The 16,775-nt window shown below is 41.3% G+C and overlaps 1 long non-coding RNA gene across 1 annotated transcript in view; it reads left to right on the top strand.

The window, feature by feature from the left end:
• LOC149919543 (uncharacterized) overlaps positions 1-16,775 on the top strand; it is a 43,483-nt gene that overhangs the window by 15,930 nt on the left and 10,778 nt on the right. Inside the window, exons 2-3 of the long non-coding RNA XR_016463645.1 lie at positions 3,192-3,309; positions 4,013-4,129. This is a non-coding gene — a long non-coding RNA (uncharacterized LOC149919543). The remainder of the gene's footprint in view (positions 1-3,191; positions 3,310-4,012; positions 4,130-16,775) is intronic.

Here is a 16,775-nt window from a genome sequence, read left to right as displayed (position 1 = left end):
TTTATCTTTTCCTCTCACCACTCTCCCCTCTCACTTTGTTTTTGGAAACAGCTAGCATTAGTTGCAGCTGAGGTTTTTAATTTCATGGTCAGTTGTCCACTAGAATTTAGGCTGAGCTGTTTTGTCACAAAAATGGGTTAACTTTCAGTGAAAACTGAGAGGAGAAAGCAGTGTAAGAAACTACTGTGTCAGTGCCCGTAAGGAATAGCTGTGGATGCAGTTGACAGTTACCAGCTTGTACTAGAACTCAGTTGATGTGTTTCTGCATGGAGAGATTGCAAAACTGTTGCAAAGCTGTTTTAGACAGCTGATCGGTAGTAATCTTTTCTTTATTGCTAAAATAAAGAGTGACACAATAGAGGGGAACTGATAACCTCTGCTCTTGTGCACAGATGGGGAAAATCTCCCTGTTGAAAGGTGCATACTCATATTTATTTTTCCCCAGGTTCCAGAAAGCAGAGGTGCTGCCTCTCCTAAAGCCTTTTGGCCCTCATTCACTGTGCTCTGGCAGTTCTTATTCTGGTGAAAAATTCTGAGAGAGCAGGCTAACTGTAGAGTCCCATAGGACTCACACGCTGGCTCCCTGTTTGCTGTTGTATCTCCTCACTGACCCTGAGGGCTCCCAGAGCTCAGCAGCAACAATGTGTTTGGAGCTAACAGAATGGGTATATATTTTTTTATTTTTAAACTCAAATATTTTGAAAAAGATGTTTAGAGCCCTGAGAGAGCTTGAGCAGATTTTGTTCTTCCTCCCAGTGTTCTTTTCCAAAGTGACCCCTCTCTGAAACGCGCTCACCGTCAGCTTGCTCACATATTTTCCTCAGTTGGGCTGCAGAATGATCAGTCATTTAGTAGGTGTCTGGAAGAATGCTCTGGTTTCAGATCAGCAGGGTTTAAGACAGAAGAAACATACCATTATTAGATGTAATTATAGAAACAAGCAGCCTGATGGTTTTTAAAACCCCAGATCATTTCCTTACAGCGGAAGAGTAAGTTGCAATTATATTGTAAATATGATTGGCCATTTTCGATGTTCACACATCTGCTGTAGAGTCAGGTATGGCTTCACAGTGAGCTTAGGACCACGTTGCTGTTGAAAACAGTGGTCATGCCACGAAGATGTATAGATGAGCCTTACTTTGAATCATCCAGTTGTTACAAATGAGCCCCTGGCTGCACAAGTACTATGGCTGATGTGAAGGCAGAGCAGGGAGGGCAGGGCTGTGTGGGGCACATAGAGCACAGCACAGCATTATGGCTGGCTGTGAAACCTCAGGCTCACAGCCTGGCTCTGTACCAGTGCTGAGTGCTTTGTCCACTTCTCTGCCCTGCAATGGCAGTGCTGTTTGTCCCGTTTGCCCAATACATTGAGAAATGTTTCTTTCCTAAGATCATGAAAACTTGTCCCTCTCATAATTTCAAATTCTCATTGCCTAGGCGAGATCAATTAATGCCTTTTCTGCCTCTCTTCTCTTTGCTTTTGGACTGACTTCTCTATCAGCCACAAAGCATTGCATCCACTTTGCCCTCGCTAATTCTTGGTGCTTTGACATGCCAGGTTGATAGAAGAGCTCTCCTGAATGGTCTTCTCTATCAGCATACTAGGAAAATTTCCCCTTTTTTCTATATTTTATCTCTGGCTTCTTGTGGAAGCTGTTATAGCTGACTTGACTGGGTTAGCTGATCATCTTTGCTGGCAGGAATCAAATTAATTACAAGTGACCCTGAGAGATAAGATTCCATAGGTATCTGCTGTCAAAGTGGAAGATCATGTTAAGAAATCATCAAATTAAGTGGAGTAAACATGAGAGGTGGTTTATTTATTTGTGGGTTGCTACTTTGATCCATTGTGTTCTCGCTGAGTACACAGTTACAGCAAAACAGTGGCTGTATGGCTATTCCTACAAAGGACAGCTTTAGGTCTCACAGGACTTTAATTCAATGGCCATGTAAACTGGCTAAGCCATACTCCAATGAAGCCACCCTGTGGTTCCCTGTCCCTAGGCACTGGTATGCGCCCTTGTGTTTGTATATGCAATAAGGGGGGGATACATCCCTCAAGAACTAACTTGAGCAAAACAAAGGCAAAATCTATTTTTTCAGCTGGGCAAATTCTCCATTCCTGTCCATTGTAATGCTGGGAAAAACCATCTTTCTGTGCCAAAAGGAAATGGAGACATGGGATGGGAAAAAGCAGGTGAACCCATGATGTCAGGGACAACTTTTCTGGAGACAGAGCCAGCTAATGTTTAAATAAAATGTTGAGCATGAAGTAGGGCATTTGATGGTAGGGCTGTTTGAGCACTTTCTAGGCACCAGAAAGCCCCATCTTTCTGACAGTCTGAAGTCTCCCAATCTGCCATTTGTGGACCTGAGGGGTGAACCATATGGAAGAAAAAGCAGGGTTTAGGTGGGGATTGGGGGTGCAGTCAGTCCAAAACCTGTTCACTCCGGACTTCACAAACATGCACTCTCATGAAGCAGAGAACAGGATCAAACTGCTGGTGGGGGAATTTTTTAAGCTGGCATTGCCATGACAGATCAGCAAACTAAGGGAGAAATACATTTGCTCATGTGGGAAGGTTATTATTGATGGAAATACTCCATGCTTGGTCTTTTTTAGAAAAACAACAACAATCAGCTTAAAACTGTATCTTGAAATAATTTATTTTTTTCAGTGTGAGAGGTAAAGTGTTCATTCATATATGCTGAGAGTCTGTTTCATAGCTCACATTTTTAGTCACTGAGCTTCTCTTTTTCTATAATTTTCTTTTATAGCTGCTTTGTTTCTTCTGACTCTTTTTACTAAGGCATAGATGAGTCTTTTATTTTTTTCCATTTCGTTTCATTCACTGAAACATATGACCTGTTATGTTTTGGAGTATTTTTAAGTCTTTCACCCATGGACTAGAATGATTGAATTCTGTTAATCTTATGAGGTTTAAAAAAACCCCCAAAAATGCAAAAAAGGCTATGACTTGGAAGTGAAGTTTATGCTCTAATATTTTTTCTCTCCTTTCACATGTAAAATTCTCTTTGCTAGAGATGGACTTATCCTATAATGAAGAGAGTAGACTGAAATGGAGATATGAGAAAAGAACAGTTCCCTAATTACCGTTTTAAGTATTTCTCTGGAGTAGATATTCTATGTGTTTTCTTTTTCAGGTGAATGAGCTATCTTTGTTTTTCAGGAGGCATGATGGTTTGTAATGACTTGCCACATGACCTATCGCCTTGCAGTGCTAGAAAAGGAAGTAAAGCTGAGAATTCCTGGCCCCCAGATCTTGATTTAAACTTCTCTATCTTCAGGTATGTTTCTGGGCTCTGTACTGGAGTTACACTGCTTACCTGTCAGTGCAGTTGGTTAAAACGACAGACCTTTAATGGTAGAAACATGGGGGACGTTTACATACCAGCAGGATACTTGTGCACGGATCAGTGTGCAACATTTGCTACTCACAAAGTAATTTTTCTTTTGACATCCCATGTCAGGGATTGATTTACACAAACAACATAATTCTAGTCAGCTGAGCAGTTTCTTGTAATGGCACAAAAGCCAAAATTGTCACAATTTAATGTGGATCTACCCTGTAACACACTCTTACCTATCATGAGACCTATTGTGCAAAATAGATATCTGGTGTAACTGTATACCAGCCTGAGCTGCACACAGCTGGTGTCACACTGAAGTCATCCATTATTTTCAGAAAGTTTTTCTCGTCTGGTCTCCCTAGCTTCTCAAAAATAGGTTTATATTAATAACTTTATGGTAGGCATTTTATGTTTAAATATGTTCCTACTACATTGGGATTTTAGTCCATCCAATAAACGTCCTCTGTGATAAACAATAGAACACAGCACTCACTAAATTTAGAAGGGAGATTCTTAGTCTTAAGTTATTTGCCAAACCCTCATTCATTTTGGCAGTGTCAGCTGGCTTTTAAGTAATAAATGAATTGCTGAGTATGTCTAAAGAAAAGCCTGTCAAATGATTGGTATTTGAATTTGATAGCTTCATCAAGAAAGAGATTCCAGCACAAATGAAGAAGTCCTTCTTTCTCAGTCTCCATAATTGAAATTGAAGCAGCTACAAATTACATCTTTCCTCTGGTGGGAGCCACCCATGTGGGTAAGCATTTGTTACGCTGCAGTGCACTCTCTGTTATTGATGGTTTTCCATGCTCGCTTACTCAGACTTCCTGTGTTGCTGATTTTAATTCCTTATGGAAGTACAATGGCACAAGGAGTCATCTGTGCTGGTGTGGTGAGAAATCTAATGAATGGATTATGACAAAGTTTCATTTTTATAGGAACCAGAGAAGCTATGAAATTAGTAATTGATTGCCTCACTTTTCAATTAGTCTGAATGCTTTGATAGAAATATCACTGCTCTGCTTCTCTGCCTTGCTAATGAGGGAAGACTTAGCTACTGGAAGAGATTCAAGCATCATGTCCTTTCTTCATTATGTGCTAATTCTGCATTTAACATGGCTTTTACCTTCTATATGGGATACATTGTTGCACCTAAAGCAACTGGCAGGGCCACACATGAAAGCACTGTTACAAGCTACTTTGGGGTGGTTTTCTATCAGCTGTTAGTGCCAGGTGGATATCGTGAGTGTACTCACATAAAGGGATAATCAGTCCTATAACACTTTCCCAGAGAAGTCTTCTGACACTCATTCCTATGTGCTCCTTACCTGTGCAGATTCTCTCTTTGCATAATTGGCCAAAAATGGGAGACATAAAAGCTTTGCTTAGCATCTGTTATCCCAACCTGCCTATAATCTCTTCATTTTCATTCTTCCCTACATTTTAAGCACCCCTCAGAAACCCGGAAGTCTGCATACCTGTTGCTTGATTGCAGGAACACATCAGGTGCCCAGCATTGGTCTGAGCTGCAGAGAGCAAAAAGAGAGGAAAGATGCAGACAACCGTCTGTATTCCTATTTAAGAAAACAGTTTGAAATGTAAAGAATATTCTCCGTCTTGTAAGCTCACCTTGTTCGTTTCTCCTTTCTTCTTCCTTCGCTCTGATCCTACTGTTCAAAGGGTTTGTTTCAGATACAAGGTGGCAGAAAAGATAAGTGGTTGTTAATTGTTGGGTTGGTTTTCCATATGACCACAGTTGAGTCTATAGGTTGGTAGAGTGACTCTCCCAGGGGTTTAAGCAATACTCTCTTCTATTTATTTCTGGGATCCCTTTTTCATTTGTGCACTTCAAATATCTGGAGGAAAAAAAGAGGAAATTAGCACTTCTCAGCAAGTGAATTACTTGTGGCTTATTTTTTTGAAAATGAAAGCATTTACATATAGACTTAAAACACTGTTCCCTTCTTGATTAAATCTAAATGGCCATGTGATTGCATGCTGTCTCTTCCTGCTTGACCGTCTTGTTTATTTAGACAATATGTAGATAGTTTATCTCATACCAGATTATTGCAAAGCTGATATTAGTTTCTTTATGTAGAGGAAAAAGAGAATTTTTCACCTGCTAAGGCTTCTAGGCAGTAATTCTTGTGTAACATAAACATCTTGTCTACTTCTGTGGTTTGCAGTCCTTACCAGCCACTCAATTAATTGAGCTCCTTCAATGTAAGACAGAGAAACATTTCCATGATACCAATGGAAGGTGTCACCTCATACACTTCTTTCTTCTACTGTAATTTGTAAGAGGGCTCACAGCATAGCACATCTGTTGTAAAAGTCACCACTTTGTGAAAAAGCTAGTTTTTTCATTTCTCTCTCTCTTTCTACTCTTCCTCCCACCACAAGCTGCACAGTTCTTGCTTGGCACTTATCTTAATCTTGGTCATTTCAGTTCTCTGAGCTCACAAAAAACTTTTGCAGCTCAAGAAAGTGGATATTTTGAGTATCTAGTGAGTCAGATCAGCTTGGTTATGCTGCCAAGCCATGCAAGGTATGGAGCAGCAAGACACAGAAAGGAATGGTGGAGGAGGCAGCCCACCCATTTTAGCAGCACGCTGTTAGATCAAGCCAGCTGCAGTGTGAAACCTTACCTGCAAGAGAGACTGTATTGAAAGCCTGCTGAAGTCTGGAAAAGGCACAACAAAACTGCCACTGGTCTCTTCAGTCTTCTAGTATGTAACTGGCCTACTCATCTCCTTTTGCTCAACAGCTGTTCTGAATAAGTTAAAATTATCTCCCATTTTCTTTCCTGGGAACAGGTCCCTCTAAGAAAAATTCTCAGCAGACAGAAGATTGATAATAGAATGTACAAACAGGAGCCAATGGACCTCAAAAAGAATAAAGATGGGAGTAACATGTCTTCTAATCCTTAGGAGTGGGTTCTTCTCTATTATATTTCATCTACCTTGACTAAATTAGGGCAGCTACTGTTTTTAGCATCAAAGATTTTAAGCGCACATGGAAAAGTACTGTTTATTTTTGTAAGAAGCACATAAGGATTGTATCTACATACAAAGCAACAACCCCAGTTCACCCTACTGAAGCTCAAGTGTGCCACTTCATCCTCCTTTCCTGGCACTCTGAGAGTGCTGGAGAAACTGTATTCCTTGTTATCAGCTACGTTGCCTGCTGTGGCTACAAACAGCTTCAGGCTGGGCATGAAAGTATTGGGAGTGAGACCTTACTGTAACAGGGTAGGTTAACACACATGGGTAAGCTCTGATTAATTACTTCTGGCAAAATATTATACAAGAAAGTTTTTGCTTTGCGCTTCAAGCACTGTGCAGCATGGGTGTTGTTTCTCTGCCTGACAAGTGATGCTAGGAGGATGAGTCCATCAGTATTTGTGTAGTACTCTTAATACAGTTGCTGCATCTTGAACTGACTCACTCCTGAGGGTGAGCCACTAAAGGGATGCATATGGGCACAATCATCTTTCTATACAGCAGTAACTCCTCCAAACAGCAGCTTGGTGAAGTGGTGTGTTATTTGAAGGTGTTTGTACTGTCTCTGCCACACTGCTGATATCCTTGCCATTTCTCTGAATAAACAGACTTCAGAATATTTCTGTATCAACACAAAACATACTCATTTAACAGTTAAAATAAACTGCATTTTACAGTCTTGTACAGCACAAGTTATCTATCGGCCTGATGCCTTTGGTACATATTGCTTTAGGTTCATTTTAACTACCAGCATTTCTCCTCTGGTAAATTCTCTGCAGACAGGGATTAGGATGTGGTACTTAGCTGAAGCTATCCTGCTGACAGATTGCAGTGACCTTGCTGTGACTTCTGTTCTGATCTCACTGGCACTGCTGGAATTTGACACACTAGAACATGAGATACTGGCTCCATTATGCTACTAATTGGCATCCAGAGCATTGTGTTCCTGACTCCTTTACCATCTGATGTAGGTGGCAGATAGTTCTAATTTATCTTTGCCATGTGATTTAGAAGGCTTGAGTCTGTATTGCCAACCAGTTGATGCCTTTATCCTTGCATGTGGCTGTCTTTATCATATGCAGGTATACAGGTTGACACAGGCTTTTATTGTAAGCATCATTGGTCACCTTATCTTCTTATTTCTGGGTGCTCTTCTGTAATGGAAGGAAATTTTTTGATTACTCAACATGGATAAATGACTCCAAATAATTTTCAGATGCAGCATTAGAGGTAAATCTTCAAATATTTTATTTTTCAAACATGCAGTTATATCTTTTATTTCTGCAAGGATCTGTAATCTTTGGAATGCACAGATTGGCGTTAATTTTTGTCTAGTGGTAGTCTGAAAAGTAACAGTAAGAAAATTCACGTTCTTAACCAAAGTGTTTCAGAGTTTGCTCTGTATGACAGTATTTGTCTCTATAGTGATTTATTTTGGTCCAATAATCACAAAGCTAGACAAACAGATGAACAGCATGAACCAGAGTACAGCTGCACATGGAATGATGTCTGTAGCACTTTTCCATAGACAAAACCAGAAGTCAATACTTTTCCAAAGTCCAGTTTTGTCAGTTCTACACGTTGGAATTTCATGGTGTTAATTTAATCATTAGGAAAGCTTATTACCCTGAAGAATCTGACTTGCAAGTGCCTTGATATCAAGAAGGAACAAATCTGACCCAAAGGGAGCACAGAGAGTAGCAGTAAGCAGCAAATTTCCTGACACAATTAACAGAAAAATAACTTGTGGATTTATTACTGCAGCTTTGCCAGCTGAAAGTAATATAGTCATTTATTTCTGGCACTGATTAGACACTGACGGCTACATCCACGGGGGAACTTCAGCACTATCAGAGTGGTGCTTACCTGGTAGAGTCCTGGCTGCCAGAGTGGAATTTACAGCCTGTTGCTTGGCCCCATGCTCTGGCGTAATACATGGAAAGGCACACAAAGGTGTCTCAGATTAAGATGCAAAGTGGTCTGCAGCTACCTAAAGCATCAAACATGGAGTGGTGAATTGCACAACGTGAAACCAAAGTTCTTTCTCCTTCACAGGAATGTGCCTAGACCAGATGAGAATCTGTATCTTCTTTGTAGATGCCTCAGTTCCCTTTAAAAATGGTAAATAGCCTCTGGTGACTAGAAGTCAGAATACAAGTTGTGGGTAACTGGAGAAAACTCCCTACATGAGAGCCTTTTCCTCATCCTTGATTCAAGCAATGTTCCTGCATTTCACACTAATCTTCCCACAGCACTCTGTCACTCCATCTGAAGAGTCCTATGTGGACACCAGAATTTCAAAATCTTAGAAACAGGGTCAGAGCAACTGATAGGAAAACTTGCAAGGCAAACCACAGAGCAATTGTAAACATAGATAGGAATGCAACTGACGTTGCAACTGTGCCATATTTCTCCTTTCTCTGAACAAGGAAGATTGGCAAGCTACCGAGGAAAACTTTTCTGATAAATTAACAAGGTGAATTAATGACTCATAAACTGATCTAATGAGACTGTTACAGAATGGAACTCAAGCAGGAATGTTCAGAAAGAGTTTAATGCACAGGACATGTTCAGAACACAAGCTCTTTCTTTTATACTTTCCTCTTCATGATTATTTTTCAGTGGCCTACAAACGGATAGTATTGAACAAGCAGATACTCTTTATTAGGAATCACTGAAGATCAACTTCCCAGTTTTATCGATTGCATTTTTGAGTACAGGTGGACATAATTAAAGTCGGATATATTTCTTCAATAAAAACATGAAAGAGATGGGCTGGTAAAAAGAATCTCTTTTTCTTAACCTTAGTCAGAGGGCATAAATTGGAGACAGAAGATCCCATAGCAAATGTTAACCATCTGCTGAGTATGGCTGTTACAGTTCAGTGCATTTTTGTAATGATGATACTGCTGAATTTAAATGTTAGGCAACTATGATGAATAGTGATAGACCAATGCCTGGTAGATTTGGGATGTAAGAAAGGATTGTATATGTAGTTTACTTACTTGTTTTTCCTAGATATTCATATTTCATGTTACGGTTAAAGAGTATGTTGGTCGTTAAGCTGACTTCCTTGAAGGAGCACCAAGCTGCTTAACAAATTTTTGTCTGTAACCTAAGCTTACTTAGGTTTTTATGGTCCCCTTTTCCTTTGTGTTCAAGCTGCTCCTGATTTCTCCTCACAACTTCCTTGGCATTTCTCCCATCATCATACTTATTTGTAATTTAGAGCAAAGCTGTTCTTTTACATAAGGAAGAATCTTGATCAAGAGGCTGTTCTCATTACAAACTGGAGATGTTCTTTATGAGGCCTCCTGCTTCCATTCTTTCCCCTGAACAGCACAGAACTATCCCCTCACTCAGCTGACACAGAAGTAATGAATCAGACTGAGGAACTAATCCCTGTTAAAAAATGACTTTTGTTTTTAATTGGCGTTGGCTCCTTGGAAGTCGCAGCAGGGCCTCAGAAGTCGTGGTGCGTGTGTGGTGTTTCACAGGGCGGCTGTGGAGGCTCCGCTCGGCCAATGGGAGTGAAAGGTGAAGCACTGGCATGGCGTGTTCCTGCTGAAAATTTGTTACTGTGGAGCAAATTTTTGTGGTGTCAGATTTCCCATCTTGCTTAAAAAGAGGAGACCCACTTTTCTGCCTTGGTAGTGCCTCCTTGGCTTCACTTAAAGAGTCCTGATCCCCACACAGCTATTTAGTTAATGCTTTTATTTTTTTCAGTAAGGCTGCTGTGAGAGCTTTCTGGGTTCACCCTGTGAGCATAAAAATTGTTTTATTCCACTACTGAGTACTTAGATCTTGAAAGCACACTGATTATTTTCTACTTCCTATCTTCAGTTGTTGCTGAAGCAGTTGTTTTTATTGAATTGCTGAAGCATTGCATGGTCAAAGGTTGGAGAAGCTATAAAACTACAGGTAGCTAAAAATTCTCCAACATAAATACATGTTTGAGGAATGATAACCTATCATCAATAGCTTTGCAAGTGGAATGACATCCTCTGTTAATCATTGTGCATAGTCTGCTCTGAAGAGTTCAGATATTGTCACTAAGGAGTGGTCCAGTCCACCCCTTATTAGGGTGATGAAACTTCCCTACTTCAGAGAGCTGAGGCCAAACCCTCAAGGTTCAACCAGTCAGCCTGCATTTCTGGGGTGTGGGCCCTTCCCTGCACCCTTGAGAGGAAAGCAAACCAAAGGTGGTGCTTGTAGAAAAGCAGAAGTTGCTCTACCAAGTGTCAGTTTCCACAGGCCAAATTGTAAGCCCGTAATACAGGGGAAGGTCTTCTGTGAAGCATGAATTCTCCCAGGCCTTGGTGCTGAGACCAATTACCAAGGCACTCCCAGGTCAGCCACCTCTGCAGGCCTGAGCCAGATGATAGATGGACACAGGACCATTTTTCTGTTGAACTGAAGCTTGCTTGGATATTGGCATTGCTTGTTCATTCAGGCTTGATGGTGGCTATGCAAAGATGAGCATAAAAACTTCAAGTGTAAGACCAATTCATAAAATATGTTTTATTGCATTTAAACCAGCGGAGTGAATTTGCCTAATGTCCAGGGGCTCTTTTGCATCCATTCTCTGTTGCCTTTGAGGAGAATTTACCATATTCTTGAATATGTGTAGACCAGAAAGAGTGGACCGGGTAAATTCAGGGCAAGGAGTACTGAGGGCAGTTCTCTGGTAGGAGGAAAGGAGTTATTTTTGGAGCTGATAATGAAGAAGCTTAATTAAAACTATGCTGTGAGAGAAGCTAGAGAAGAAGGGATCTCTCTAGATTCAGAAAAGCAGCTGTGAGAAAGCCTCATATGGATGAAAAAAAAACCAGAAGATGGGTCTGTCTTTATTACAGAGTGAAGAGAGCACTTCACTGGTGTTGAGCAGATCTGTCCCAGAGTGACCCCTCCAAGGCATCCTGCTTAAAACATCCCACTTCACCACTTTTATCAGGTTGGGCAATGCAGCTCGTGCTGTTAGTGGAGGGGAGAAACGTGTACACCAGTGTGTACAAACACAGGCAAGACCACATCACTGCTTGGGAAACTTAATATCTAAGAGTCTAGACAGACATGATCTATACTTTGAAGGTTCAAATTTGAAGCATTACTAACAAAAAGCATTTAATTATCATCTTGGGGCCTGGCTCTCACCCAGCACTGCCTGGTATCAACAGCTATCTGTTGTCAGCCGTTCTCTGCTCTCTAAAAATAGATGGAGATAAAGGCCATATATGCAAAGGGCATAAAAAGGCAATATTATTTTTTTTTCAGCGAAAAATCAATAGATATGGGGACCTTTTCTTGCAGCTCTGAGTCTGAACAGTAATGCTATAGTCAGAGGGACTCCAGACAGGGCTAAGAGTTGACTACAGCAATGACAGTGGCAAAGGTGTGGCTTAAAACTGCAGACAGAAGAGCAGAGAGTGAGGCATGTTACCTGTGCAGGAAAACAATAAATGTTTACTCATGGCCTAGAGATTCACAGATATATTTATCTACAAAAGGAAGGCGAATTAAAAAATAAAGTCAGGAATAACTGTAAGTAGATCAAGAATCACACAAAGTGACTCTGCCTGGAAAATGTTGCAATCCCCACTGAAGTGACTAAGGACTTGCTGGCTCCTCCTGCTTGACAGGTGAATACTCTGGGGAGCCCTGATTTGGCCAGCTCCTTTGCTGGGTAAGCAAGGAGCGACTTGGCTGAGGAACTATTATTAATACTCTGTTTGTAACCTTGAAAAGGTCTCCACGGCAACAGAGGCTGCTGAATAGAGCTGTCCATTACATTTTGACAGGAGAAGTTTTCCACTAGAAAATGCTGTTTTAATGAATAAGTGTTGGGGAGAATGATCCTGTGTTGACAGTACTTTGGACTGAAAAAAAATAGGGGAAATCTGAAAAATGTCCTGAAGAGTTTTTGTCATTTTTAAGCCCACTACCTTTCCTCTTGGGACCTTCCACATGAGGGAACAAGACTACTGTCTCTTCCTTTTCGGGTATAGTGGTTAAATTCCCAGTTAATCTCTTCTTTTTGCTTCCTTATTGTTGATGCTCTTCTGAGAAGGCTCTAAACAAAACAGGACATGGGAGAAGCTGTAAATCCTCAAACATCTGAAGTATTGTTTTTTTGGAAACTATTTTAGGAAAGGAAAACTCTGAAATAAGGGGAAAATAGTACATTGGAAGAGTGTACTATAATTACTTGCCCATTCTGCTTTGAGTGGTCGATTTTATATGATATGGCCTAAGATCTCAGGTTTAAACTCAAGTTTTTTGTCTGCTTTGCTCTGCATGAGTTATCTTCATCTCTGCTCTCTAGTCCTAGGCATGAATTGCTGGATGTAGTGATGGCCAGAGATGTATAATTGCATATCATACCCTCTTGCTAGCATTACTCATTTCACTGAGCAAAGGCCTAGGGACCTGGAGGAGCCAATCCAGTCATTTGTCTCTTTCCCAGTGATAGCTTTTCTTCTTATGAAGCCAACGGAGAAAATGGTGTGGGTAACAAATGTTTCCATAGAGGCAGCTTTTGTGGTTCTGTCTTGTGACTCCTTCCATGCTCATTTGGCATTTAAGAATCCAAATAAAAAATGAAGCCATTAATTCTTTGCAGTCAGAAAAGACAGGGAAATACACAACTGTCTTCCTCACTATCTTCAGCAAGGTAGTTATTTTTAAGGGAGTCCCCTGGGACTTTTGAAAATGGATTTGGCACTCAAGATGCCAATGTCAAATTTCCTGATCATTCCAGTCACAATCTGCCATTTATTTTTGTACCATCTTTTCCCACAGTGCTCTGGTTCCCAGATTACAGTAGCCTTCCCCTGTGGCTTGCCTCATCCTCCACACCTGCCCGATCTCTGGGATAGTTATTTTTTCTGTGGTTTCCCAGGTGCAGATGGAAGGTAGCTGTGCCACGCAGCACCAGGCAATGTCAAGTTGACTCTGGATTTACAAGTCCTGTCTGGTGGGATAGGGGAAGATCACTGCTGGACACGCTCACAGATCATCTGGAGCAGCAGGTTGTTCTACAAACACGTTCCAATGTAGCCAGCCATCACGGACATCCTCACGCTGAAAGATACTAGCAGTGCCACAGCTATGTTCAAATGGTACACACAACCAAACCCAGCCCACTATCTTTATCCTGGAGAGGATTGGAAGCAAATTTCTGACAGTTGTCAGACACCCACATATTTTGTCCAGCACATGACTGTTGGCCATCTCAGAGTCACGAACTGCCAAGGACCAGAACAACTCCCTTTCTAGGAGCCAGCCACCACTAACCATGCACACTAGCATGGTGTGGCATTGTCTTATTTAAATTTGCCATTCAGGAGTATACCAAGTCATTAGAGATGATTGTGCCACATACAGAATGCTGGGGATAGCAACCCAGGATTTGTCAAATAACGTATCAGGAGAACATGTTAGTTATCTAACTGGAGTAACTAAGATGAATAAAAGGATGGAGGTGAGCAGAGAGGCAAACAACTCAAGGTCGCATGGCATGTTATTAGCTGTCCTAATTAGTATCCTAACTAAGCAGGCCACTTTCCTATCACATAATCCACAGACTCTCTCCTGCTTTATGTTCAGAGCTTACGTCTGCTTTGGATATGTTTTTCCTGGAAAACATCATGTCTGCTCACCTCAAATGACGTCACACCATAGAGTTTGCATTTGCTGTGGCCACTCAGCTTATTGACTCTGGTGTTAAAACTGGCAAAGGGGCAAATGATATTCACTTTGTCAAGGCTGACTGGTGGAAAAAGGAGCAAAGCCAACAGCAAATGCCATCTCTGATAAGAGGCTGACGCAAAAGAGGCTGGGGAACCATATAGGACTACTGCCCTGCTTATATAACCTGGAATATTTTTTGTAAATGCTCAAACTGACGTGCATTGAGTTTTGGCATGTGTTTGTCAGTGCCCTTGTTTTATAGCCTTGCTGAAGACTCATTGACAGATGGCACTCAAGAGAATGCTTTTTATAGGTGCCAGTGTCCAACTCAGATACAGTTTCTGAAAGCAAAAGGTGTTTGGGGGTGGAGGGATTTGAAATACTGCCAAAGCATTTTGTAGAAGGTGCTTTAGTGGTACTTCATACTCTGCAAAAACGGAAGGTATGTGGGAGATGATTGAGGAACATCGACTCTCATGGATGTTGAGTCACCATGTTCTATTAGAAAGCACACAGCATTTATGACATGGAAGAATAAGAAAAAAAGATTCTAAAGGACATAATCTGTATTCCAGAGCAGTGTCTATCTGGTTGTATATGCTGGGGAATTATTTCTTGTTATAGCTTGAACTAGTTCTTGCCTGAAAACTATATGAATTACAAGTGAATGCAGACATTGGCTGCCTGCTGCTTCACAGCACCTTTCTTCTCGGTGCCAAGTAGCAGTAAAGCTCTCTGAAGGAGTTGGGGCTGACAGTGACCCCAGTGCAGGCTGTGCCATCACTGATGCGTGCTGTCCTATGAAGACTAATACTACTGGGCAGAGCTGGGTGCTGGCAACAGGCTCCATCAACAACTCATGGTGTGATAGCCCAGGTCCAGAGCTGATGCAAGTGTTCATCCAGTAGGAAAAGGAGACAGAGCCAGAGGCAGGACTGGAAGTGAAGCTGCAGTGTGGATGTGAGTCCATGTGGGAGGCAGGGCCAACAGGCTGTCACTCCTATGCTTTACTGATGAGGGGAATGATGGCTGAGCTGAAATGGTGGCCTGTGTCTTGGGCAAAACGTGGGCAGAAGCTCCAGGTGAGGTTCACCAGGATCAGTAATGTCTGTAATGTCTTTTGGTGCACTCATGGTACTGATGCTTTGGCAGAGAAAGGTGTGTTTATACTACAACATGGTTCATGTGCAATAACAGTTTTTCCAGCTGGAGAAAATGGAGGTGATTTTGGTTGTAGGGAAGATGAAGAGTACTTTGTGTCTACTTATGGCTTTGCAGTTAGGTAGATAAAAGTACATCGTGCATTTCTTATTATGTTTTATTAAAACCATTTACTCATTGGAAGCATCTGAATATCAGTGTAGCTCCTCTTCTTAGCTCTGGGGTTGAAGGACTGGCAGGCTCAGACTCCTTCCTGCAGTTCTGGGAGGTTGGACGTGGCAGTCCAGCCATGATTCCCAGTGCTCTGGCTGCTGTGTGTTCTGCCTAGGAGGGATTGAGGCTCTGGTTTAGGTATTTGGGAACAAAGTGGCAGCTAAGCTGTAAACATACATTTTCAAGGGGCTTATTAACCGCATGCACTTTGCTCTCCACATGTGCTAGGGAGTTATACCCATCCCTGAAGTAACACAAGTCCCTGAAGTACCTTTTGTGGAAGTCTGTGACAGAGACAAATTTGGAATCCATTTATTCTTGAAAGTGCTCAGCTGCAGAATGATCCTTTATCTTCTGGAAGCTATAAATCTGCTTTACCACACACCTTGCAACTTCTGGAGAAAAAGAAAGAAGGCTGAAGAGCCAGCAGTCTTCTCTGGAAGACATCTCTAAATTGGATCTTGTGTGCACCGAATGAGGCACAGGATTATATTGTAGAGTAAATATATTGTAAAGCGGGGGAGATGAAATAAGGTAATACAAGCAGCTGTACCATTTCCTAATTCTTTTGTGCAGCATCTTATGTTTTTTTTTTCTGTGATGGCTTTGTTCTGTGCCATTTCCCAACACTTAGAAAAGCGACTAGAAAACATTTTGCAGTAAAAAGTCTATTTTATGTGATTTTTAGACACTAAGAAGAAATGTTACCAACATCCCAATGATATCTATGCCTGTGTAAGCTATTTGAAGCCTTTAGATAACTGGACAAACTCACATCCTTCCTGAGAGGGTGTTTGTCTATCTCCTGCTTACTGCAGTAGAAGGGTGAGATGCCTTTTTTGAAGAGGACTACATCCTAGTAGAGTTAGATCCTTATGCCCTTTGTAAACTTTTCTTTCCTGTTCACCCTAACTTTTTCACTTTAGCCCAGCTGTCTTAGTTCCAGAAATCAACCCTTAAGATTCCTGACCCAGCCTGCTCTCCTCCCCATCTCCTATTCTCCTGTGTACATGAGAAAAGTCTCCTCTCACACAAGGATGCTCCCTGTTAAGCTTCAAACTACTCTCCCCAAATATGGGGATATGAAGTTTTTCAAAGGAAAAATTCATCTACATTTTCTAACACTAGTAAAATGTGAGCAAAGTTGTCTTTTCTTTAAATTCAATCTTAGACACTGTTGCACCATTTAAATTGATACTTTCTTAAAGCAGATGTGCAGCTGGAATATTTGAGCCATAGTGATGCAGATCTGACAAAATAATCAGAACTAAAAAAACACCATAGAATAGGAATTGTCAGACAATGGTAATTATAGGTGTGGCAAGCAGCTGTAACAAC

Source organism: Phasianus colchicus, chromosome 1 (genome assembly GCF_987193195.1).
Source record: "Phasianus colchicus chromosome 1, bPhaCol1.hap1.1, whole genome shotgun sequence".
NCBI lineage: Eukaryota > Metazoa > Chordata > Aves > Galliformes > Phasianidae > Phasianus > Phasianus colchicus.
This window is presented reverse-complemented; position numbering and strand designations above follow the sequence as displayed.